The sequence below is a fragment of the Oncorhynchus mykiss genome, chromosome 20, assembly GCF_057628025.1.
Source record: "Oncorhynchus mykiss isolate SJ-2025 chromosome 20, ASM5762802v1, whole genome shotgun sequence".
Lineage (NCBI taxonomy): Eukaryota > Metazoa > Chordata > Actinopteri > Salmoniformes > Salmonidae > Oncorhynchus > Oncorhynchus mykiss.
In genome coordinates, this window is record NC_143041.1 from 22801235 (window position 1) to 22829228 (window position 27994).

The following is a 27994-nucleotide window of genomic DNA, read 5'->3' on the forward strand; positions in this document are numbered from 1 at the left end:
TGTGTTTTAATGAACGTTTGAGTTTTAACGAGTACTATTAGCATTTAGCGTAGCGCATTTGCATTTCCAGGTGGCTAGATGGGTCGGGTGGGCTTATTAAGAACTGACTTATTTACGGAGTGTTTAGTGAGTGTGTGTTATTTCAGAAAATCACAGAAATCTCGTAGAACTCCGAAGCACACTTTAAAAAGATTCGTATGAACACGCTGCAACTGGATCTGTAACTGTTAAACATTTTTTTTTAAAACTATTTTTGAACATCACCAAATTGACATTGTATGAATTCCCTTAACATAAAGACTTAAAACTCAAAATGTGTTCACTTTCAGCTTCCTGTGTAAACCGGAAGTGTCTTAAAATGGTGCTGTTTCCAAGGGTTAAAAAGGTCAGATCTTTTCAAAACTTAATATGAGTGATTAGGCAACCCCCATGAACTGTAAATCAGTCATTTCTCCCAGCAAATGTCAAAGAAAAGCTCTCTCACACACACACACACACACACAGCAAGGATGGAGTGACAAAGTGCGGTGCTTAAAGACACACAGAGCCTGCAATGTTATTTCCATATTCTCTAGGCCGTTCCGAGTTCAACGAGATGCCCGCTTGACCGTAGCTCGCTCTGAATGCAGCGACCGTGAAAAAAGTAGGCCCAAAATGAAGCCTGGCCCTAAATGTCATTTGCTTTTGGGTGACAGTGAGAGAACCGTTAGGGTGAGAAGCACAATTCGACCTCAGGTACGTACGTTCCTGAGGTCCTCCCGATCTGTGCAAGCCTAACCTTGACCGTGTGGCATTAACCCTTAACAGTAAAACAGGTTTTTTTTGATCTCACAGATTACAACGACATCTCTCCCCATAAGAATACATTGCCTGCTCCTCTAAAGTCAACCTGAAGCCTATGTGGGTTATGAATGCCTTATGAACCTGTCTTCAATGACAGTCCATCAGGATACTATGAGGTCTACCTGTGTCGATTCTAAGCTTCCTGAAGCAACCGGAAGTGGTTAAAAATCACCCTAAACGTGTTTTTTTCATACCCAACCAGCAGTTTGTGATAAATAGTGCATTCAACCCTGTGTAAATCGGTCAGTTCTTAACATAAACACTTAAAACTCAGGATTCTGTAAAGGCATACCCCAATAAGGATATGCGTTTACCTATAGCTTCCTGTGCCAACCGGAAGTGCCATAATTGGTGTCACAGGGGCTGTTTCAAAGGGTTAAAAAAGTCAGATCTTTCCAAAACTTCATGTGTGTGATTAGGCAACCCCCATGAACTGTAAATAATTTTTCCCATAAAATTTCAAAGAAAAACTAAATCACACACAAGCACAGCTTGGAAGGAGGGACACATTGGGGTGCGTAGAGACATACACTGCCTTCATTAGTTAGCTTTGTTCGAGCTAAAAAAGAACCGTCAGACCTAGAGTTACGAAACTTTAGAAACCTGTTCTAGACCCCAGGTCGATAGTGCGTGGTGAGGTACGTGGCTCTAGAAGGTTCTCGGACCGAAAAAGTTGTGGAAAAATGGCATAAGGACAACAAAGTCAAGGTATTGGAGTTGTCATCACAGAGCCCTGACCTCAACCCTATAGAACATTTGTGGGCAGAACTGAGAAAGCGTGTGCGAGCAAAGAGGCCGACAAACCTGACTCAGTTACACCAGCTGTCAGGTGGAATGGGCCAAAATTTAGGAATATCAGTGCAGACATTTTGCTCATACACTAGTATGATTATCTGCCCAAAAGCCTAGCTCCCGGTCCCTCCCTCACCTCTCCTTCTCTGCTAGGTTAAGTTCGGTGAGATATGCATGCAGCTTGTTCTCCTGGTTGATGCGCTTCTCCTTAGCGACCCGCAGGGCACTCGGGATGTCGTCTCCAAAGTTCAGTCTCTGCTCCTTGGCCAGATTGTAAGCTGCCGACAGAAAAGGTCCAGACATGAATGTAGTCCATTGAAAACAGTAATACTGCCTCAGAGATGCCTAGTATTGGGTATAGTTAGAATGTTGACAGCATTATAAATTGCAACTGCACATCTACAGTGCATTCAGAAAGTATTCAGACCCCTTCACTTTTTCCACATTGTTATGTTACAGCGTAACTCTAACAATATATTAATACATTTTTCCCCTCAATCTACACACAACACCCCATAATGACACAACAAAACAGGTTTAGAAATGTTTGCAAAAACAGAAATACCTTATTTGCATAAGTATTCAGACCATTTGCTATGATACTCGAAATTGAGCTGAGGTGCATCCTGTTTCCATTGATCATCCTTGAGGTAGTTCTACAACTTGAAGGCCTCTCAGACATGAGAAACAATATTTTCTGGGCTGATGAAACCAAGATTACACACTGGGACATGCCGTGCCGTGCCATTATGCAGAATTTCAATTGTACGGCCTTTTAACTTGCAGGGATGGACACTCTTGAATGTCTTAATTATAGGCTACCCCGACTTTGTCTCCTATTTCTATCATGTTAAATATTAACCACTATCAGTATCGACTGTGAGTAGGCATAATAATAACACTTATTCAACTGCCAATTTACTATTAGTTCCCTTCAGTAGGTATAACCTAAGTTTGGTTTACCTTTATTTGCTTCCTCTGTAAACGCCGTCACGGCCATGTGGCTATTGCTAAGGATCATTAGTAACAATTGATAACATAAAAAAATAAAAGGCTAATTAAATCGTTTATGGAGCGGAACACTGATTAAGACAGCAGTTTGAACCCGATGTATGGCACCATACTTGGCTGTGTCATCACCCAGTTCCATGGTTGGTGCAGGCAATAGATGTGGGTATAGTTATTGTACACAAATATTCCAACATTACCCCAGGTTAAATAAGTGAGTGTGGCAATTTTTAGAATGAATCAAACCACTGTTTACTTTCTTTCATGCCGAAAGGCTCTCCAAGCTATTTTTTTATGATTCATAAATACTTTCCTAACCCTAAATAACCTACAAGATCAGAGTATTTTTTTTAAATCTACCAACTGGTGTTGAAACGGAGACAAATATGCATATATTTAGATATCTTTCCTTCATTGATCCATACTATTCTGAACCCGTTCTCTCAATATATTCTATTGAGTCTGTTGACAAAAACCAAAGTGAAAAGGTGTACTGTATTTAAAGGGATGACTTATTAAGACAAATGTACTGAAAACCCTATTGAATAAAAACTCCACGAGAACATCTGTTGGCCAGCCAGTGGGGAGGTTTCTAGCAGTTCAATTACACTTATTTGGCGTGCGCAAGTGAACCACGCCTGTTACGCACCTTAATAAGGTTACTCTGAATACCAACTACTAAAAAGTATATAGAAAAGGCGTAATTTCCTAAATCGGACCCTTAGTGAATACAGGCCCAAACTTAATCTGTGTCTAGGAAACTGGCCTTGAGGGTTGGTCCTGACCTCTCTGCAGGTTGCCGATGGCCTCGTTGTAGTTCTCCAGCTCCAGGTGACACTGGACCAGGAAGAAGTGGGCTTTGACAGAATGGGGGTCCAGTTCCAGCGCGTGCTTGCAGTCCGCCAGGGCTTTGTCGTTCTGCTTGCAGCTTCACTTGGCACAGAGTACACCGCCACTGAGGGGTTACGGTTCTGTTGGCAAGATGTATACACACACACACAGGTGCAACCACGCACGTTATTAGGCCTACATATTGCACAAGCTATTTTTGTAAGAGTGCATCAGACCAAGCTACTCCTATTCTGACATCTATTCAGAGTAGGTGAATAGGACAGTGTCAATATCTCATATCATATAGACTTTCAGTCATCTGAAAAGGTGTAGACATTTTACATCATCATTCCCCTTAAGAGCAGTAGCTTGCTACTCACTATGGTTTTGCTGTAGCAGGTGGCAGCTTCCTGGTACTTGCGGCAGAGGAACAGTCGGTTGCCCTGCTCCTTCAGCTCCTGTGCTGTGGAACTCTTCTCTGGGCTGCTATCCATCTTCTCTGGTGGCTCTGCAGCGCCCGCTGCGCACTGTTTCCCTATCCTGTTCCCGTCTCTCCGGCTGGCTAGCTGTCAGGTGAAAGAATGGCCCTATTCTTTGTCTTCTCACAAACTAGAAAAGAAAGATAGGCAGCATCAGCAACAGTCTGTTGCTGCTGCGTGTGGTGAGGTGATGTTGCAACTCATACATTGAGCCCTCACATTTCACTGGCTAGCTAGTTATGCATCAACATATGGTTGTGCAACTAAGATGCTGAAGTCAATGGTTGAGACGCATTAAAACCAGTCATTATCAGGCACACCACCTGGCCATGACCACACTGAAAGGACTGTATGTCAAAACTACGCTAACTAGCTAATGGCTGACGTTGCGCCCTCCCTCAGTCCCTGTGTCACTACACAAAACAAGGTAGCTAGCTAGCTAGTTGCGTTGGTAAAGACCGTGGACTTTCCCCATCGGTTTGCTGATATGGTTTACTGAGTCAAACTTCTGCTACAATGCAACGTCCAAATCCCACAGCTAAGCAACGATGCTAACGTTAGTGGAATTAAACTTAGCCTAGCGTTACTCCTTTGTCCAATGACCTTAGGTACATGTTATATTTAAAGGGAGAATTAGCTCTGGAAGCCATCTAAACGTGAATCGATTCTCAGTTGCAGTAACGTTACGGTTCTTGAAATAAATCCCTCTAGGTTCATATCACATCAAAATAATTTCACTAATGCAAAAAAATACACACCTACTGTACACGGTCTTAACAGGTTAACACAGAACAGTATTTTTCAGTAACAACACGTTTGTGGCGTCTGTCTTCACACAGCAGGCGTATTCGGAGAAACAGATTGCTAATTAGCTCAGGTAGTCCACTATGTCTTCCGTAAATAAGCGCTGTGAGATGGAAATATGGTCGTGTGGGAACCCCAGCCCTATAAAGCTGTGTATCAATTTAAAATTTTTGAAAATGGGTTATCACGGATATGAAAGATAAGGTCATTACGCCTCCAAAAACATATCGCTAGCGATGCTTGTTTAATGTTCAGAACGAACGTCACGGCTCCTAACAGAACTCCCCCTCCAGAATACGCCTCTTCACCCAATGATTTAGCCACATGTATGTCTAATGTAACATTATCTCATGATGATAAAGTCAAGCGTTAGCTAACAGCTAGCCTAGCTCAAATTTCGGTTATTAAACTAACGTTACCTAGCTACCGATTAGTGGTGAACTACACACAAAAACAAACATCTTTAACCTCACCCTTTCAAATGAATGTCATATACAGACGATTGATGTGCCAGTATATTTCAAGTCTTAATTGATTTGCTTTTCCCATTGAACTGTAACTATACTATAACAGAGAGCTAAGAGCTAGCTAGTTTGTTGTCATGCTGACGTCGGATATACGACGGAGCACCGCGAGGTAAGATTCAATAACAAAAAAGTTACCAATACCCCAAAACCAATCCTTACCATTAGTAGTTTTATGGTAGAAATTGCCTCAAGGTCATATTACATCATGTTAACAACAAGTGTTTGAAATATTTTGGAAATTATGTTTTGCTGATAAAATACTGTAACGACCTTGCGTTTATAAGCGCGGAAATCGACTCTGCCGCACGATCACCTCCGCGCGCTATCCAAACATGCAATTTCACTAGAGGCACGCATTTCCCAAAGTGTTTGAAATCTTTTGGAAATTATGCTTTGCCTGTTAAAATACGTAAAATTGATTTCCTCAAATATTATAAAATATCTCCGAGGTTGAAATTCTCCAAATGGCACTTCACTTCTGTTGTGTTGTAATTTTATGATAGAAATTGCCTAATGTTAATCACCAATGTCACTGACTAAAATGCATACAATTATTTCTATTATTATTGAAAAAGATCTCATGGTTGAAATTCTACAAATTATACCTCCATTATGTCCTTTAGTAGTGTTTCTGTAGAAATTGCCTCAAAAGTCATATTAAATCATGTTAATCACCAATGTTGGAAATCTGACTAAAATGATATTTTCTGAGTAAAGTACACAAAATCGTGTAGTAGTTTTATGGTAGAAATATTCTCATGTTCACGAAAAGTGGTTGAAAACTTTTGGAAGTTATGTTGTTTTTCCCCCCCTTTTTTCCCCCAATTTCATGGTATCCAATTGTTAGTAGTTACTATCTTGTCTCATCGCTACAACTCCCATACGGGCTCGGGAGAGACGAAGGTCGAAAGCCATGCGTCCTCTGACTTTAGAGGAGCAGGCAATGTATTCCTATGGGGAGAGATGTCGTTGTAATCTGTGAGATCAAAAAAAAACTGTTTTACTGTTAAGGGTTAATGCCACACGGTCAAGGTTAGGCTTGCACAGATCGGGAGGACCTCAGGAATGAGGGAGAGGTGTCGTAATCTGTGTGTGTGTGTGTGTGTGTGTGTGTGTGTGTGAGAGCTTTTCTTTTACATCTGTTGGGAGAAATGACTGATTTACAGTTCATGGGGGTTGCCTAATCACACAAATGAAGTTTTGGAAAGATCTGACTTTTTTTTAACCCTTTGAAACAGCCCCTCTGACACCAATTATGGCACTTCCGGTTGGCACAGGAAGCTATAGGTAAACACATATCCTCATTGGGGTATGCCCTTTACAGAATCCTGAGTTTTAAGTGTTAAGCCTACCCCCTACTTTTTCGAACATTCTGTTAAAAATCGCGCAACATTTCAGCGTCCTGCTACTCATGCCAGGAATATAGTATATGCATATGATTAGTATGTGTGGATAGAAAACACTCTCACGTTTCTAAAACTGGTTAAATCACGGCTGTGATCACGGCATCGAAAAGCGCAAGAAAAACTGGTCACTGAAAACTGGAAAAAATATCCATGCGCCACTTGCATGTATCGTTTAAGGGACACCAAATTAAATGGTGCTGAGATTGCAATTCCTACAGCTTCCACACGATGTCGCCAGTCTTGTCAATTTCTGGGAGTTATTTCTTGGTCAAACAAAGAAGAAACCCCATTCCATCCGGTCTCCGACAGGAAGTTTTGGAAGAGAGATTTCCGAACATGATTTGAAGACGTGGAGCTATTGAATTACACATCGCCCCGTGATCAATTTGATAGATTATTAACGTTTACTAATACCTAAAGTTGGATTACAAAAGTATTTCGAAGTGTTTTGTGAAAGTTTATCGTCGACCTTTTTAATTTAAAAAAATGACGCTGCGTTTTGAAACTGTGTTTTTTTCTGAATCACAGTTTCCATAGATGGATATTTTGGGTATATATGGACCGATTTAATTGAAAAAAAAGACCCAATAGTGATGTTTATGGGGCATATAGGAGTGCCAACAAAGAAGCTCGTCAAAGGTAATGAATGTTTTTTACATTTTATTTCTGCTATTTGTGTAGCGCCGGCTACGCTAATTCTTTTGTTTACGTCGCCTTCAGGTATTTCGGGGTGTTGCATGCTATCAGATAATAGCTTCTCATGCTTTCGCCGAAAAGCATTTTAAAAATCTGACTTGTTGGCTAGATTCACAACGAGTGTAGCTTTAATTCAATACCCTGCATGTGTGTGTTTTAATGAACGTTTGAGTTTTAACGAGTACTATTAGCATTTAGCGTAGCGCATTTGCATTTCCAGGTGGCTAGATGGGTCGGGTGGGCTTATTAAGAACTGACTTATTTACGGAGTGTTTAGTGAGTGTGTGTTATTTCAGAAAATCACAGAAATCTCGTAGAACTCCGAAGCACACTTTAAAAAGATTCGTATGAACACGCTGCAACTGGATCTGTAACTGTTAAACATTTTTTTTTAAAACTATTTTTGAACATCACCAAATTGACATTGTATGAATTCCCTTAACATAAAGACTTAAAACTCAAAATGTGTTCACTTTCAGCTTCCTGTGTAAACCGGAAGTGTCTTAAAATGGTGCTGTTTCCAAGGGTTAAAAAGGTCAGATCTTTTCAAAACTTAATATGAGTGATTAGGCAACCCCCATGAACTGTAAATCAGTCATTTCTCCCAGCAAATGTCAAAGAAAAGCTCTCTCACACACACACACACACACACACAGCAAGGATGGAGTGACAAAGTGCGGTGCTTAAAGACACACAGAGCCTGCAATGTTATTTCCATATTCTCTAGGCCGTTCCGAGTTCAACGAGATGCCCGCTTGACCGTAGCTCGCTCTGAATGCAGCGACCGTGAAAAAAGTAGGCCCAAAATGAAGCCTGGCCCTAAATGTCATTTGCTTTTGGGTGACAGTGAGAGAACCGTTAGGGTGAGAAGCACAATTCGACCTCAGGTACGTACGTTCCTGAGGTCCTCCCGATCTGTGCAAGCCTAACCTTGACCGTGTGGCATTAACCCTTAACAGTAAAACAGGTTTTTTTTGATCTCACAGATTACAACGACATCTCTCCCCATAAGAATACATTGCCTGCTCCTCTAAAGTCAACCTGAAGCCTATGTGGGTTATGAATGCCTTATGAACCTGTCTTCAATGACAGTCCATCAGGATACTATGAGGTCTACCTGTGTCGATTCTAAGCTTCCTGAAGCAACCGGAAGTGGTTAAAAATCACCCTAAACGTGTTTTTTTCATACCCAACCAGCAGTTTGTGATAAATAGTGCATTCAACCCTGTGTAAATCGGTCAGTTCTTAACATAAACACTTAAAACTCAGGATTCTGTAAAGGCATACCCCAATAAGGATATGCGTTTACCTATAGCTTCCTGTGCCAACCGGAAGTGCCATAATTGGTGTCACAGGGGCTGTTTCAAAGGGTTAAAAAAGTCAGATCTTTCCAAAACTTCATGTGTGTGATTAGGCAACCCCCATGAACTGTAAATAATTTTTCCCATAAAATTTCAAAGAAAAACTAAATCACACACAAGCACAGCTTGGAAGGAGGGACACATTGGGGTGCGTAGAGACATACACTGCCTTCATTAGTTAGCTTTGTTCGAGCTAAAAAAGAACCGTCAGACCTAGAGTTACGAAACTTTAGAAACCTGTTCTAGACCCCAGGTCGATAGTGCGTGGTGAGGTACGTGGCTCTAGAAGGTTCTCGGACCGAAAAAGTTGTGGAAAAATGGCATAAGGACAACAAAGTCAAGGTATTGGAGTTGTCATCACAGAGCCCTGACCTCAACCCTATAGAACATTTGTGGGCAGAACTGAGAAAGCGTGTGCGAGCAAAGAGGCCGACAAACCTGACTCAGTTACACCAGCTGTCAGGTGGAATGGGCCAAAATTTAGGAATATCAGTGCAGACATTTTGCTCATACACTAGTATGATTATCTGCCCAAAAGCCTAGCTCCCGGTCCCTCCCTCACCTCTCCTTCTCTGCTAGGTTAAGTTCGGTGAGATATGCATGCAGCTTGTTCTCCTGGTTGATGCGCTTCTCCTTAGCGACCCGCAGGGCACTCGGGATGTCGTCTCCAAAGTTCAGTCTCTGCTCCTTGGCCAGATTGTAAGCTGCCGACAGAAAAGGTCCAGACATGAATGTAGTCCATTGAAAACAGTAATACTGCCTCAGAGATGCCTAGTATTGGGTATAGTTAGAATGTTGACAGCATTATAAATTGCAACTGCACATCTACAGTGCATTCAGAAAGTATTCAGACCCCTTCACTTTTTCCACATTGTTATGTTACAGCGTAACTCTAACAATATATTAATACATTTTTCCCCTCAATCTACACACAACACCCCATAATGACACAACAAAACAGGTTTAGAAATGTTTGCAAAAACAGAAATACCTTATTTGCATAAGTATTCAGACCATTTGCTATGATACTCGAAATTGAGCTGAGGTGCATCCTGTTTCCATTGATCATCCTTGAGGTAGTTCTACAACTTGAAGGCCTCTCAGACATGAGAAACAATATTTTCTGGGCTGATGAAACCAAGATTACACACTGGGACATGCCGTGCCGTGCCATTATGCAGAATTTCAATTGTACGGCCTTTTAACTTGCAGGGATGGACACTCTTGAATGTCTTAATTATAGGCTACCCCGACTTTGTCTCCTATTTCTATCATGTTAAATATTAACCACTATCAGTATCGACTGTGAGTAGGCATAATAATAACACTTATTCAACTGCCAATTTACTATTAGTTCCCTTCAGTAGGTATAACCTAAGTTTGGTTTACCTTTATTTGCTTCCTCTGTAAACGCCGTCACGGCCATGTGGCTATTGCTAAGGATCATTAGTAACAATTGATAACATAAAAAAATAAAAGGCTAATTAAATCGTTTATGGAGCGGAACACTGATTAAGACAGCAGTTTGAACCCGATGTATGGCACCATACTTGGCTGTGTCATCACCCAGTTCCATGGTTGGTGCAGGCAATAGATGTGGGTATAGTTATTGTACACAAATATTCCAACATTACCCCAGGTTAAATAAGTGAGTGTGGCAATTTTTAGAATGAATCAAACCACTGTTTACTTTCTTTCATGCCGAAAGGCTCTCCAAGCTATTTTTTTATGATTCATAAATACTTTCCTAACCCTAAATAACCTACAAGATCAGAGTATTTTTTTTAAATCTACCAACTGGTGTTGAAACGGAGACAAATATGCATATATTTAGATATCTTTCCTTCATTGATCCATACTATTCTGAACCCGTTCTCTCAATATATTCTATTGAGTCTGTTGACAAAAACCAAAGTGAAAAGGTGTACTGTATTTAAAGGGATGACATATTAAGACAAATGTACTGAAAACCCTATTGAATAAAAACTCCACGAGAACATCTGTTGGCCAGCCAGTGGGGAGGTTTCTAGCAGTTCAATTACACTTATTTGGCGTGCGCAAGTGAACCACGCCTGTTACGCACCTTAATAAGGTTACTCTGAATACCAACTACTAAAAAGTATATAGAAAAGGCGTAATTTCCTAAATCGGACCCTTAGTGAATACAGGCCCAAACTTAATCTGTGTCTAGGAAACTGGCCTTGAGGGTTGGTCCTGACCTCTCTGCAGGTTGCCGATGGCCTCGTTGTAGTTCTCCAGCTCCAGGTGACACTGGACCAGGAAGAAGTGGGCTTTGACAGAATGGGGGTCCAGTTCCAGCGCGTGCTTGCAGTCCGCCAGGGCTTTGTCGTTCTGCTTGCAGCTTCACTTGGCACAGAGTACACCGCCACTGAGGGGTTACGGTTCTGTTGGCAAGATGTGTGCAACCACGCACGTTATTAGGCCTACATATTGCACAAGCTATTTTTGTAAGAGTGCATCAGACCAAGCTACTCCTATTCTGACATCTATTCAGAGTAGGTGAATAGGACAGTGTCAATATCTCATATCATATAGACTTTCAGTCATCTGAAAAGGTGTAGACATTTTACATCATCATTCCCCTTAAGAGCAGTAGCTTGCTACTCACTATGGTTTTGCTGTAGCAGGTGGCAGCTTCCTGGTACTTGCGGCAGAGGAACAGTCGGTTGCCCTGCTCCTTCAGCTCCTGTGCTGTGGAACTCTTCTCTGGGCTGCTATCCATCTTCTCTGGTGGCTCTGCAGCGCCCGCTGCGCACTGTTTCCCTATCCTGTTCCCGTCTCTCCGGCTGGCTAGCTGTCAGGTGAAAGAATGGCCCTATTCTTTGTCTTCTCACAAACTAGAAAAGAAAGATAGGCAGCATCAGCAACAGTCTGTTGCTGCTGCGTGTGGTGAGGTGATGTTGCAACTCATACATTGAGCCCTCACATTTCACTGGCTAGCTAGTTATGCATCAACATATGGTTGTGCAACTAAGATGCTGAAGTCAATGGTTGAGACGCATTAAAACCAGTCATTATCGGGCACACCACCTGGCCATGACCACACTATGTCAAAACTACGCTAACTAGCTAATGGCTGACGTTGCGCCCTCCCTCAGTCCCTGTGTCACTACACAAAACAAGGTAGCTAGTTGCGTTGGCAAAGACCGTGGACTTTCCCCATTGGTTTGCTGATATGGTTTACTGAGTCAAACGTCTGCTACAATGCAACGTCCAAATCCCATAGCTAAGCAACGATGCTAACGCTAGCCCAATAGTGGAGTAAAATTAGCCTAGCGTTACTCCTTTGTCCAATGACCTTAGGTACATGTTATATTTAAAGGGAGAATTAGCTCTGGAAGCCATCTAAACGTGAATCGATTCTCAGTTGCAGTAACGTTACGGTTCTTGAAATAAATCCCTCTAGGTTCATATCACATCAAAATAATTTCACTAATGCAAAAAATACACACCTACTGTACACGGTCTTAACCGGTTAACACAGAACAGTATTTTTCAGTAACAACACGTTTGTGGCGTCTGTCTTCACACAGCAGGCGTATTCGGAGAAACAGATTGCTAATTAGCTCAGGTAGTCCACTCTGTCTTCCGTAAATAAGCGCTGTGAGATGGAAATATGGTCGTGTGGGAACCCCAGCCCTATAAAGCTGTGTATCAATTTAAATTTTAGTTTTTTGAAAATGGGTTATCACGGATATGAAAGATAAGGTCATTACGCCTCCAAAAACATATCGCTAGCGATGCTTGTTTAATGTTCAGAACGAACGTCACGGCTCCTAACAAAACTCCCCCTCCAGAATACGCCTCTTCACCCAATGATTTAGCCACATGTATGTCTAATGTAACATTATCTCATGATGACAAAGTCAAGCGTTAGCTAACAGCTAGCCTAGCTCAAATTTCGGTTATTAAACTAACGTTACCTAGCTACCGATTAGTGGTGAACTACACACAAAAACAAACATCTTTAACCTCACCCTTTCAAATGAATGTCATATACAGACGATTGATGTGCCAGTATATTTCAATTTCAAGTCTTAATTGATTTGCTTTTCCCATTGAACTGTAACTATACTATAACAGAGAGCTAAGAGCTAGCTAGTTTGTTGTCATGCTGACGTCGAATATACGACGGAGCACCGCGAGGTAAGATTCAATAATATTATATTACATCATGTTAACAACAAGTGTTTGAAATATTTTGGAAATTATGTTTTGCTGATAAAATACTGTAACGACCTTGCGTTTATAAGCGCGGAAATCGACTCTGCCGCACGATCACCTCCGCGCGCTATCCAAACATGCAATTTCACTAGAGGCACGCATTTCCCAAAGTGTTTGAAATCTTTTGGAAATTATGCTTTGCCTGTTAAAATACGTCAAATTGATTTCCTCAAATATTATAAAAGATCTCCGAGGTTGAAATTCTCCAGATGGCACTTCATTTCAGTTGTGTTGTAATGTTATGATAGAAATTGCCTAATGTTAATCACCAATGTTGGATAACTGACTAAAATGATATTTTGTGAGTAAAATACATACAATTATTTCTATTATTATTGAAAAAGATCTCATGGTTGAAATTCTACAAATTATACCTCCATTATGTCCTTTAGTAGTGTTTCTGTAGAAATTGCCTCAAAAGTCATATTAAATCATGTTAATCACCAATGTTGGAAATCTGACTAAAATGATATTTTCTGAGTAAAGTACACAAAATCGTGTAGTAGTTTTATGGTAGAAATATTCTCATGTTCACGAAAAGTGGTTGAAAACTTTTGGAAGTTATGTTGTTTTTCCCCCCCTTTTTTCCCCCAATTTCATGGTATCCAATTGTTAGTAGTTACTATCTTGTCTCATCGCTACAACTCCCATACGGGCTCTGGAGAGACGAAGGTCGAAAGCCATGCGTCCTCTGACTTTAGAGGAGCAGGCAATGTATTCCTATGGGGAGAGATGTCGTTGTAATCTGTGAGATCAAAAAAAAACTGTTTTACTGTTAAGGGTTAATGCCACACGGTCAAGGTTAGGCTTGCACAGATCGGGAGGACCTCAGGAATGAGGGAGAGGTGTCGTAATCTGTGTGTGTGTGTGTGAGAGAGCTTTTCTTTGACATCTGTTGGGAGAAATGACTGATTTACAGTTCATGGGGGTTGCCTAATCACATAAATAAAGTTTTGGAAAGATCTGACTTTTTTTTAACCCTTTGAAACAGCCCCTCTGACACCAATTATGGCACTTCCGGTTGGCACAGGAAGCTATAGGTAAACACATATCCTCATTGGGGTATGCCCTTTACAGAATCCTGAGTTTTAAGTGTTAAGCCTACCCCCTACTTTTTCGAACATTCTGTTAAAAATCGCGCAACATTTCAACGTCCTGCTACTCATGCCAGGAATATAGTATATGCATATGATTAGTATGTGTGGATAGAAAACACTCTCACGTTTCTAAAACTGGTTAAATCACGGCTGTGATCACGGCATCGAAAAGCGCAAGAAAAACTGGTCACTGAAAACTGGAAAAAATATCCATGCGCCACTTGCATGTATCGTTTAAGGGACACCAAATTAAATGGTGCTGAGATTGCAATTCCTACAGCTTCCACACGATGTCGCCAGTCTTGTCAATTTCTGGGAGTTATTTCTTGGTCAAACAAAGAAGAAACCCCATTCCATCCGGTCTCCGACAGGAAGTTTTGGAAGAGAGATTTCCGAACATGATTTGAAGACGTGGAGCTATTGAATTACACATCGCCCCGTGATCAATTTGATAGATTATTAACGTTTACTAATACCTAAAGTTGGATTACAAAAGTATTTCGAAGTGTTTTGTGAAAGTTTATCGTCGACCTTTTTAATTTAAAAAAATGACGCTGCGTTTTGAAACTGTGTTTTTTTCTGAATCACAGTTTCCATAGATGGATATTTTGGGTATATATGGACCGATTTAATTGAAAAAAAAGACCCAATAGTGATGTTTATGGGGCATATAGGAGTGCCAACAAAGAAGCTCGTCAAAGGTAATGAATGTTTTTTACATTTTATTTCTGCTATTTGTGTAGCGCCGGCTACGCTAATTCTTTTGTTTACGTCGCCTTCAGGTATTTCGGGGTGTTGCATGCTATCAGATAATAGCTTCTCATGCTTTCGCCGAAAAGCATTTTAAAAATCTGACTTGTTGGCTAGATTCACAACGAGTGTAGCTTTAATTCAATACCCTGCATGTGTGTGTTTTAATGAACGTTTGAGTTTTAACGAGTACTATTAGCATTTAGCGTAGCGCATTTGCATTTCCAGGTGGCTAGATGGGTCGGGTGGGCTTATTAAGAACTGACTTATTTACGGAGTGTTTAGTGAGTGTGTGTTATTTCAGAAAATCACAGAAATCTCGTAGAACTCCGAAGCACACTTTAAAAAGATTCGTATGAACACGCTGCAACTGGATCTGTAACTGTTAAACATTTTTTTTTTAAACTATTTTTGAACATCACCAAATTGACATTGTATGAATTCCCTTAACATAAAGACTTAAAACTCAAAATGTGTTCACTTTCAGCTTCCTGTGTAAACCGGAAGTGTCTTAAAATGGTGCTGTTTCCAAGGGTTAAAAAGGTCAGATCTTTTCAAAACTTAATATGAGTGATTAGGCAACCCCCATGAACTGTAAATCAGTCATTTCTCCCAGCAAATGTCAAAGAAAAGCTCTCTCACACACACACACACACACACAGCAAGGATGGAGTGACAAAGTGCGGTGCTTAAAGACACACAGAACCTGCAATGTTATTTCCATATTCTCTAGGCCGTTCCGAGTTCAACGAGATGCCCGCTTGACCGTAGCTCGCTCTGAATGCAGCGACCGTGAAAAAAGTAGGCCCAAAATGAAGCCTGGCCCTAAATGTCATTTGCTTTTGGGTGACAGTGAGAGAACCGTTAGGGTGAGAAGCACAATTCGACCTCAGGTACGTACGTTCCTGAGGTCCTCCCGATCTGTGCAAGCCTAACCTTGACCGTGTGGCATTAACCCTTAACAGTAAAACAGTTTTTTTTTGATCTCACAGATTACAACGACATCTCTCCCCATAAGAATACATTGCCTGCTCCTCTAAAGTCAACCTGAAGCCTATGTGGGTTATGAATGCCTTATGAACCTGTCTTCAATGACAGTCCATCAGGATACTATGAGGTCTACCTGTGTCGATTCTAAGCTTCCTGAAGCAACCGGAAGTGGTTAAAAATCACCCTAAACGTGTTTTTTTCATACCCAACCAGCAGTTTGTGATAAATAGTGCATTCAACCCTGTGTAAATCGGTCAGTTCTTAACATAAACACTTAAAACTCAGGATTCTGTAAAGGCATACCCCAATAAGGATATGCGTTTACCTATAGCTTCCTGTGCCAACCGGAAGTGCCATAATTGGTGTCACAGGGGCTGTTTCAAAGGGTTAAAAAAGTCAGATCTTTCCAAAACTTCATGTGTGTGATTAGGCAACCCCCATGAACTGTAAATAATTTTTCCCATAAAATTTCAAAGAAAAACTAAATCACACACAAGCACAGCTTGGAAGGAGGGACACATTGGGGTGCGTAGAGACATACACTGCCTTCATTAGTTAGCTTTGTTCGAGCTAAAAAAGAACCGTCAGACCTAGAGTTACGAAACTTTAGAAACCTGTTCTAGACCCCAGGTCGATAGTGCGTGGTGAGGTACGTGGCTCTAGAAGGTTCTCGGACCGAAAAAGTTGTGGAAAAATGGCATAAGGACAACAAAGTCAAGGTATTGGAGTTGTCATCACAGAGCCCTGACCTCAACCCTATAGAACATTTGTGGGCAGAACTGAGAAAGCGTGTGCGAGCAAAGAGGCCGACAAACCTGACTCAGTTACACCAGCTGTCAGGTGGAATGGGCCAAAATTTAGGAATATCAGTGCAGACATTTTGCTCATACACTAGTATGATTATCTGCCCAAAAGCCTAGCTCCCGGTCCCTCCCTCACCTCTCCTTCTCTGCTAGGTTAAGTTCGGTGAGATATGCATGCAGCTTGTTCTCCTGGTTGATGCGCTTCTCCTTAGCGACCCGCAGGGCACTCGGGATGTCGTCTCCAAAGTTCAGTCTCTGCTCCTTGGCCAGATTGTAAGCTGCCGACAGAAAAGGTCCAGACATGAATGTAGTCCATTGAAAACAGTAATACTGCCTCAGAGATGCCTAGTATTGGGTATAGTTAGAATGTTGACAGCATTATAAATTGCAACTGCACATCTACAGTGCATTCAGAAAGTATTCAGACCCCTTCACTTTTTCCACATTGTTATGTTACAGCGTAACTCTAACAATATATTAATACATTTTTCCCCTCAATCTACACACAACACCCCATAATGACACAACAAAACAGGTTTAGAAATGTTTGCAAAAACAGAAATACCTTATTTGCATAAGTATTCAGACCATTTGCTATGATACTCGAAATTGAGCTGAGGTGCATCCTGTTTCCATTGATCATCCTTGAGGTAGTTCTACAACTTGAAGGCCTCTCAGACATGAGAAACAATATTTTCTGGGCTGATGAAACCAAGATTACACACTGGGACATGCCGTGCCGTGCCATTATGCAGAATTTCAATTGTACGGCCTTTTAACTTGCAGGGATGGACACTCTTGAATGTCTTAATTATAGGCTACCCCGACTTTGTCTCCTATTTCTATCATGTTAAATATTAACCACTATCGACTGTGAGTAGGCATAATAATAACACTTATTCAACTGCCAATTTACTATTAGTTCCCTTCAGTAGGTATAACCTAACCCCTAAAGGTTTACCTTTATTTGCTTCCTCTGTAAACGCCGTCACGGCCATGTGGCTATTGCTAAGGATCATTAGTAACAATTGATAACATAAAAAAATAAAAGGCTAATTAAATCGTTTATGGAGCGGAACACTGATTAAGACAGCAGTTTGAACCCGATGTATGGCACCATACTTGGCTGTGTCATCACCCAGTTCCATGGTTGGTGCAGGCAATAGATGTGGGTATAGTTATTGTACACAAATATTCCAACATTACCCCAGGTTAAATAAGTGAGTGTGGCAATTTTTAGAATGAATCAAACCACTGTTTACTTTCTTTCATGCCGAAAGGCTCTCCAAGCTATTTTTTTATGATTCATAAATACTTTCCTAACCCTAAATAACCTACAAGATCAGAGTATTTTTTTTAAATCTACCAACTGGTGTTGAAACGGAGACAAATATGCATATATTTAGATATCTTTCCTTCATTGATCCATACTATTCTGAACCCGTTCTCTCAATATATTCTATTGAGTCTGTTGACAAAAACCAAAGTGAAAAGGTGTACTGTATTTAAAGGGATGACTTATTAAGACAAATGTACTGAAAACCCTATTGAATAAAAACTCCACGAGAACATCTGTTGGCCAGCCAGTGGGGAGGTTTCTAGCAGTTCAATTACACTTATTTGGCGTGCGCAAGTGAACCACGCCTGTTACGCACCTTAATAAGGTTACTCTGAATACCAACTACTAAAAAGTATATAGAAAAGGCGTAATTTCCTAAATCGGACCCTTAGTGAATACAGGCCCAAACTTAATCTGTGTCTAGGAAACTGGCCTTGAGGGTTGGTCCTGACCTCTCTGCAGGTTGCCGATGGCCTCGTTGTAGTTCTCCAGCTCCAGGTGACACTGGACCAGGAAGAAGTGGGCTTTGACAGAATGGGGGTCCAGTTCCAGCGCGTGCTTGCAGTCCGCCAGGGCTTTGTCGTTCTGCTTGCAGCTTCACTTGGCACAGAGTACACCGCCACTGAGGGGTTACGGTTCTGTTGGCAAGATGTATACACACACACACAGGTGCAACCACGCACGTTATTAGGCCTACATATTGCACAAGCTATTTTTGTAAGAGTGCATCAGACCAAGCTACTCCTATTCTGACATCTATTCAGAGTAGGTGAATAGGACAGTGTCAATATCTCATATCATATAGACTTTCAGTCATCTGAAAAGGTGTAGACATTTTACATCATCATTCCCCTTAAGAGCAGTAGCTTGCTACTCACTATGGTTTTGCTGTAGCAGGTGGCAGCTTCCTGGTACTTGCGGCAGAGGAACAGTCGGTTGCCCTGCTCCTTCAGCTCCTGTGCTGTGGAACTCTTCTCTGGGCTGCTATCCATCTTCTCTGGTGGCTCTGCAGCGCCCGCTGCGCACTGTTTCCCTATCCTGTTCCCGTCTCTCCGGCTGGCTAGCTGTCAGGTGAAAGAATGGCCCTATTCTTTGTCTTCTCACAAACTAGAAAAGAAAGATAGGCAGCATCAGCAACAGTCTGTTGCTGCTGCGTGTGGTGAGGTGATGTTGCAACTCATACATTGAGCCCTCACATTTCACTGGCTAGCTAGTTATGCATCAACATATGGTTGTGCAACTAAGATGCTGAAGTCAATGGTTGAGACGCATTAAAACCAGTCATTATCGGGCACACCACCTGGCCATGACCACACTATGTCAAAACTACGCTAACTAGCTAATGGCTGACGTTGCGCCCTCCCTCAGTCCCTGTGTCACTACACAAAACAAGGTAGCTAGTTGCGTTGGCAAAGACCGTGGACTTTCCCCATTGGTTTGCTGATATGGTTTACTGAGTCAAACGTCTGCTACAATGCAACGTCCAAATCCCATAGCTAAGCAACGATGCTAACGCTAGCCCAATAGTGGAGTAAAATTAGCCTAGCGTTACTCCTTTGTCCAATGACCTTAGGTACATGTTATATTTAAAGGGAGAATTAGCTCTGGAAGCCATCTAAACGTGAATCGATTCTCAGTTGCAGTAACGTTACGGTTCTTGAAATAAATCCCTCTAGGTTCATATCACATCAAAATAATTTCACTAATGCAAAAAATACACACCTACTGTACACGGTCTTAACCGGTTAACACAGAACAGTATTTTTCAGTAACAACACGTTTGTGGCGTCTGTCTTCACACAGCAGGCGTATTCGCAGAAACAGATTGCTAATTAGCTCAGGTAGTCCACTCTGTCTTCCGTAAATAAGCGCTGTGAGATGGAAATATGGTCGTGTGGGAACCCCAGCCCTATAAAGCTGTGTATCAATTTAAATTTTAGTTTTTTGAAAATGGGTTATCACGGATATGAAAGATAAGGTCATTACGCCTCCAAAAACATATCGCTAGCGATGCTTGTTTAATGTTCAGAACGAACGTCACGGCTCCTAACAGAACTCCCCCTCCAGAATACGCCTCTTCACCCAATGATTTAGCCACATGTATGTCTAATGTAACATTATCTCATGATGACAAAGTCAAGCGTTAGCTAACAGCTAGCCTAGCTCAAATTTCGGTTATTAAACTAACGTTACCTAGCTACCGATTAGTGGTGAACTACACACAAAAACAAACATCTTTAACCTCACCCTTTCAAATGAATGTCATATACAGACGATTGATGTGCCAGTATATTTCAATTTCAAGTCTTAATTGATTTGCTTTTCCCATTGAACTGTAACTATACTATAACAGAGAGCTAAGAGCTAGCTAGTTTGTTGTCATGCTGACGTCGAATATACGACGGAGCACCGCGAGGTAAGATTCAATAATATTATATTACATCATGTTAACAACAAGTGTTTGAAATATTTTGGAAATTATGTTTTGCTGATAAAATACTGTAACGACCTTGCGTTTATAAGCGCGGAAATCGACTCTGCCGCACGATCACCTCCGCGCGCTATCCAAACATGCAATTTCACTAGAGGCACGCATTTCCCAAAGTGTTTGAAATCTTTTGGAAATTATGCTTTGCCTGTTAAAATACGTCAAATTGATTTCCTCAAATATTATAAAAGATCTCCGAGGTTGAAATTCTCCAGATGGCACTTCATTTCAGTTGTGTTGTAATGTTATGATAGAAATTGCCTAATGTTAATCACCAATGTTGGATAACTGACTAAAATGATATTTTGTGAGTAAAATACATACAATTATTTCTATTATTATTGAAAAAGATCTCATGGTTGAAATTCTACAAATTATACCTCCATTATGTCCTTTAGTAGTGTTTCTGTAGAAATTGCCTCAAAAGTCATATTAAATCATGTTAATCACCAATGTTGGAAATCTGACTAAAATGATATTTTCTGAGTAAAGTACACAAAATCGTGTAGTAGTTTTATGGTAGAAATATTCTCATGTTCACGAAAAGTGGTTGAAAACTTTTGGAAGTTATGTTGTTTTTCCCCCCCTTTTTTCCCCCAATTTCATGGTATCCAATTGTTAGTAGTTACTATCTTGTCTCATCGCTACAACTCCCATACGGGCTCTGGAGAGACGAAGGTCGAAAGCCATGCGTCCTCTGACTTTAGAGGAGCAGGCAATGTATTCCTATGGGGAGAGATGTCGTTGTAATCTGTGAGATCAAAAAAAAACTGTTTTACTGTTAAGGGTTAATGCCACACGGTCAAGGTTAGGCTTGCACAGATCGGGAGGACCTCAGGAATGAGGGAGAGGTGTCGTAATCTGTGTGTGTGTGTGTGTGTGTGTGAGAGCTTTTCTTTTACATCTGTTGGGAGAAATGACTGATTTACAGTTCATGGGGGTTGCCTAATCACACAAATGAAGTTTTGGAAAGATCTGACTTTTTTTTAACCCTTTGAAACAGCCCCTCTGACACCAATTATGGCACTTCCGGTTGGCACAGGAAGCTATAGGTAAACACATATCCTCATTGGGGTATGCCCTTTACAGAATCCTGAGTTTTAAGTGTTAAGCCTACCCCCTACTTTTTCGAACATTCTGTTAAAAATCGCGCAACATTTCAGCGTCCTGCTACTCATGCCAGGAATATAGTATATGCATATGATTAGTATGTGTGGATAGAAAACACTCTCACGTTTCTAAAACTGGTTAAATCACGGCTGTGATCACGGCATCGAAAAGCGCAAGAAAAACTGGTCACTGAAAACTGGAAAAAATATCCATGCGCCACTTGCATGTATCGTTTAAGGGACACCAAATTAAATGGTGCTGAGATTGCAATTCCTACAGCTTCCACACGATGTCGCCAGTCTTGTCAATTTCTGGGAGTTATTTCTTGGTCAAACAAAGAAGAAACCCCATTCCATCCGGTCTCCGACAGGAAGTTTTGGAAGAGAGATTTCCGAACATGATTTGAAGACGTGGAGCTATTGAATTACACATCGCCCCGTGATCAATTTGATAGATTATTAACGTTTACTAATACCTAAAGTTGGATTACAAAAGTATTTCGAAGTGTTTTGTGAAAGTTTATCGTCGACCTTTTTAATTTAAAAAAATGACGCTGCGTTTTGAAACTGTGTTTTTTTCTGAATCACAGTTTCCATAGATGGATATTTTGGGTATATATGGACCGATTTAATTGAAAAAAAAGACCCAATAGTGATGTTTATGGGGCATATAGGAGTGCCAACAAAGAAGCTCGTCAAAGGTAATGAATGTTTTTTACATTTTATTTCTGCTATTTGTGTAGCGCCGGCTACGCTAATTCTTTTGTTTACGTCGCCTTCAGGTATTTCGGGGTGTTGCATGCTATCAGATAATAGCTTCTCATGCTTTCGCCGAAAAGCATTTTAAAAATCTGACTTGTTGGCTAGATTCACAACGAGTGTAGCTTTAATTCAATACCCTGCATGTGTGTGTTTTAATGAACGTTTGAGTTTTAACGAGTACTATTAGCATTTAGCGTAGCGCATTTGCATTTCCAGGTGGCTAGATGGGTCGGGTGGGCTTATTAAGAACTGACTTATTTACGGAGTGTTTAGTGAGTGTGTGTTATTTCAGAAAATCACAGAAATCTCGTAGAACTCCGAAGCACACTTTAAAAAGATTCGTATGAACACGCTGCAACTGGATCTGTAACTGTTAAACATTTTTTTTTTTAACTATTTTTGAACATCACCAAATTGACATTGTATGAATTCCCTTAACATAAAGACTTAAAACTCAAAATGTGTTCACTTTCAGCTTCCTGTGTAAACCGGAAGTGTCTTAAAATGGTGCTGTTTCCAAGGGTTAAAAAGGTCAGATCTTTTCAAAACTTAATATGAGTGATTAGGCAACCCCCATGAACTGTAAATCAGTCATTTCTCCCAGCAAATGTCAAAGAAAAGCTCTCTCACACACACACACACACACACACAGCAAGGATGGAGTGACAAAGTGCGGTGCTTAAAGACACACAGAGCCTGCAATGTTATTTCCATATTCTCTAGGCCGTTCCGAGTTCAACGAGATGCCCGCTTGACCGTAGCTCGCTCTGAATGCAGCGACCGTGAAAAAAGTAGGCCCAAAATGAAGCCTGGCCCTAAATGTCATTTGCTTTTGGGTGACAGTGAGAGAACCGTTAGGGTGAGAAGCACAATTCGACCTCAGGTACGTACGTTCCTGAGGTCCTCCCGATCTGTGCAAGCCTAACCTTGACCGTGTGGCATTAACCCTTAACAGTAAAACAGGTTTTTTTTGATCTCACAGATTACAACGACATCTCTCCCCATAAGAATACATTGCCTGCTCCTCTAAAGTCAACCTGAAGCCTATGTGGGTTATGAATGCCTTATGAACCTGTCTTCAATGACAGTCCATCAGGATACTATGAGGTCTACCTGTGTCGATTCTAAGCTTCCTGAAGCAACCGGAAGTGGTTAAAAATCACCCTAAACGTGTTTTTTTCATACCCAACCAGCAGTTTGTGATAAATAGTGCATTCAACCCTGTGTAAATCGGTCAGTTCTTAACATAAACACTTAAAACTCAGGATTCTGTAAAGGCATACCCCAATAAGGATATGCGTTTACCTATAGCTTCCTGTGCCAACCGGAAGTGCCATAATTGGTGTCACAGGGGCTGTTTCAAAGGGTTAAAAAAGTCAGATCTTTCCAAAACTTCATGTGTGTGATTAGGCAACCCCCATGAACTGTAAATAATTTTTCCCATAAAATTTCAAAGAAAAACTAAATCACACACAAGCACAGCTTGGAAGGAGGGACACATTGGGGTGCGTAGAGACATACACTGCCTTCATTAGTTAGCTTTGTTCGAGCTAAAAAAGAACCGTCAGACCTAGAGTTACGAAACTTTAGAAACCTGTTCTAGACCCCAGGTCGATAGTGCGTGGTGAGGTACGTGGCTCTAGAAGGTTCTCGGACCGAAAAAGTTGTGGAAAAATGGCATAAGGACAACAAAGTCAAGGTATTGGAGTTGTCATCACAGAGCCCTGACCTCAACCCTATAGAACATTTGTGGGCAGAACTGAGAAAGCGTGTGCGAGCAAAGAGGCCGACAAACCTGACTCAGTTACACCAGCTGTCAGGTGGAATGGGCCAAAATTTAGGAATATCAGTGCAGACATTTTGCTCATACACTAGTATGATTATCTGCCCAAAAGCCTAGCTCCCGGTCCCTCCCTCACCTCTCCTTCTCTGCTAGGTTAAGTTCGGTGAGATATGCATGCAGCTTGTTCTCCTGGTTGATGCGCTTCTCCTTAGCGACCCGCAGGGCACTCGGGATGTCGTCTCCAAAGTTCAGTCTCTGCTCCTTGGCCAGATTGTAAGCTGCCGACAGAAAAGGTCCAGACATGAATGTAGTCCATTGAAAACAGTAATACTGCCTCAGAGATGCCTAGTATTGGGTATAGTTAGAATGTTGACAGCATTATAAATTGCAACTGCACATCTACAGTGCATTCAGAAAGTATTCAGACCCCTTCACTTTTTCCACATTGTTATGTTACAGCGTAACTCTAACAATATATTAATACATTTTTCCCCTCAATCTACACACAACACCCCATAATGACACAACAAAACAGGTTTAGAAATGTTTGCAAAAACAGAAATACCTTATTTGCATAAGTATTCAGACCATTTGCTATGATACTCGAAATTGAGCTGAGGTGCATCCTGTTTCCATTGATCATCCTTGAGGTAGTTCTACAACTTGAAGGCCTCTCAGACATGAGAAACAATATTTTCTGGGCTGATGAAACCAAGATTACACACTGGGACATGCCGTGCCGTGCCATTATGCAGAATTTCAATTGTACGGCCTTTTAACTTGCAGGGATGGACACTCTTGAATGTCTTAATTATAGGCTACCCCGACTTTGTCTCCTATTTCTATCATGTTAAATATTAACCACTATCAGTATCGACTGTGAGTAGGCATAATAATAACACTTATTCAACTGCCAATTTACTATTAGTTCCCTTCAGTAGGTATAACCTAAGTTTGGTTTACCTTTATTTGCTTCCTCTGTAAACGCCGTCACGGCCATGTGGCTATTGCTAAGGATCATTAGTAACAATTGATAACATAAAAAAATAAAAGGCTAATTAAATCGTTTATGGAGCGGAACACTGATTAAGACAGCAGTTTGAACCCGATGTATGGCACCATACTTGGCTGTGTCATCACCCAGTTCCATGGTTGGTGCAGGCAATAGATGTGGGTATAGTTATTGTACACAAATATTCCAACATTACCCCAGGTTAAATAAGTGAGTGTGGCAATTTTTAGAATGAATCAAACCACTGTTTACTTTCTTTCATGCCGAAAGGCTCTCCAAGCTATTTTTTTATGATTCATAAATACTTTCCTAACCCTAAATAACCTACAAGATCAGAGTATTTTTTTTAAATCTACCAACTGGTGTTGAAACGGAGACAAATATGCATATATTTAGATATCTTTCCTTCATTGATCCATACTATTCTGAACCCGTTCTCTCAATATATTCTATTGAGTCTGTTGACAAAAACCAAAGTGAAAAGGTGTACTGTATTTAAAGGGATGACTTATTAAGACAAATGTACTGAAAACCCTATTGAATAAAAACTCCACGAGAACATCTGTTGGCCAGCCAGTGGGGAGGTTTCTAGCAGTTCAATTACACTTATTTGGCGTGCGCAAGTGAACCACGCCTGTTACGCACCTTAATAAGGTTACTCTGAATACCAACTACTAAAAAGTATATAGAAAAGGCGTAATTTCCTAAATCGGACCCTTAGTGAATACAGGCCCAAACTTAATCTGTGTCTAGGAAACTGGCCTTGAGGGTTGGTCCTGACCTCTCTGCAGGTTGCCGATGGCCTCGTTGTAGTTCTCCAGCTCCAGGTGACACTGGACCAGGAAGAAGTGGGCTTTGACAGAATGGGGGTCCAGTTCCAGCGCGTGCTTGCAGTCCGCCAGGGCTTTGTCGTTCTGCTTGCAGCTTCACTTGGCACAGAGTACACCGCCACTGAGGGGTTACGGTTCTGTTGGCAAGATGTATACACACACACACAGGTGCAACCACGCACGTTATTAGGCCTACATATTGCACAAGCTATTTTTGTAAGAGTGCATCAGACCAAGCTACTCCTATTCTGACATCTATTCAGAGTAGGTGAATAGGACAGTGTCAATATCTCATATCATATAGACTTTCAGTCATCTGAAAAGGTGTAGACATTTTACATCATCATTCCCCTTAAGAGCAGTAGCTTGCTACTCACTATGGTTTTGCTGTAGCAGGTGGCAGCTTCCTGGTACTTGCGGCAGAGGAACAGTCGGTTGCCCTGCTCCTTCAGCTCCTGTGCTGTGGAACTCTTCTCTGGGCTGCTATCCATCTTCTCTGGTGGCTCTGCAGCGCCCGCTGCGCACTGTTTCCCTATCCTGTTCCCGTCTCTCCGGCTGGCTAGCTGTCAGGTGAAAGAATGGCCCTATTCTTTGTCTTCTCACAAACTAGAAAAGAAAGATAGGCAGCATCAGCAACAGTCTGTTGCTGCTGCGTGTGGTGAGGTGATGTTGCAACTCATACATTGAGCCCTCACATTTCACTGGCTAGCTAGTTATGCATCAACATATGGTTGTGCAACTAAGATGCTGAAGTCAATGGTTGAGACGCATTAAAACCAGTCATTATCGGGCACACCACCTGGCCATGACCACACTATGTCAAAACTACGCTAACTAGCTAATGGCTGACGTTGCGCCCTCCCTCAGTCCCTGTGTCACTACACAAAACAAGGTAGCTAGTTGCGTTGGCAAAGACCGTGGACTTTCCCCATTGGTTTGCTGATATGGTTTACTGAGTCAAACGTCTGCTACAATGCAACGTCCAAATCCCATAGCTAAGCAACGATGCTAACGCTAGCCCAATAGTGGAGTAAAATTAGCCTAGCGTTACTCCTTTGTCCAATGACCTTAGGTACATGTTATATTTAAAGGGAGAATTAGCTCTGGAAGCCATCTAAACGTGAATCGATTCTCAGTTGCAGTAACGTTACGGTTCTTGAAATAAATCCCTCTAGGTTCATATCACATCAAAATAATTTCACTAATGCAAAAAATACACACCTACTGTACACGGTCTTAACCGGTTAACACAGAACAGTATTTTTCAGTAACAACACGTTTGTGGCGTCTGTCTTCACACAGCAGGCGTATTCGGAGAAACAGATTGCTAATTAGCTCAGGTAGTCCACTCTGTCTTCCGTAAATAAGCGCTGTGAGATGGAAATATGGTCGTGTGGGAACCCCAGCCCTATAAAGCTGTGTATCAATTTAAATTGTAGTTTTTTGAAAATGGGTTATCACGGATATGAAAGATAAGGTCATTACGCCTCCAAAAACATATCGCTAGCGATGCTTGTTTAATGTTCAGAACGAACGTCACGGCTCCTAACAGAACTCCCCCTCCAGAATACGCCTCTTCACCCAATGATTTAGCCACATGTATGTCTAATGTAACATTATCTCATGATGACAAAGTCAAGCGTTAGCTAACAGCTAGCCTAGCTCAAATTTCGGTTATTAAACTAACGTTACCTAGCTACCGATTAGTGGTGAACTACACACAAAAACAAACATCTTTAACCTCACCCTTTCAAATGAATGTCATATACAGACGATTGATGTGCCAGTATATTTCAATTTCAAGTCTTAATTGATTTGCTTTTCCCATTGAACTGTAACTATACTATAACAGAGAGCTAAGAGCTAGCTAGTTTGTTGTCATGCTGACGTCGAATATACGACGGAGCACCGCGAGGTAAGATTCAATAATATTATATTACATCATGTTAACAACAAGTGTTTGAAATATTTTGGAAATTATGTTTTGCTGATAAAATACTGTAACGACCTTGCGTTTATAAGCGCGGAAATCGACTCTG

At 41.2% G+C, this 27994-nt stretch overlaps 1 long non-coding RNA gene across 1 annotated transcript; it reads right to left on the reverse strand.

Moving 5' to 3' along the window:
* Positions 1 to 234: 234 nt before the first annotated feature.
* Positions 235 to 27244, reverse strand: LOC149974448 (uncharacterized). The gene is made up of 12 exons (XR_016489413.1): positions 26333 to 27244; positions 25907 to 26092; positions 24250 to 24391; positions 18850 to 19078; positions 18424 to 18609; positions 16769 to 16910; positions 11377 to 11605; positions 10967 to 11152; positions 9310 to 9451; positions 3855 to 4083; positions 3429 to 3614; positions 235 to 1913 (listed from the first exon to the last, which is right to left on the reverse strand). It is a non-coding gene; the product is annotated as an uncharacterized LOC149974448 (long non-coding RNA).
* Between the last annotated feature and the right edge of the window lie 750 nt (positions 27245 to 27994).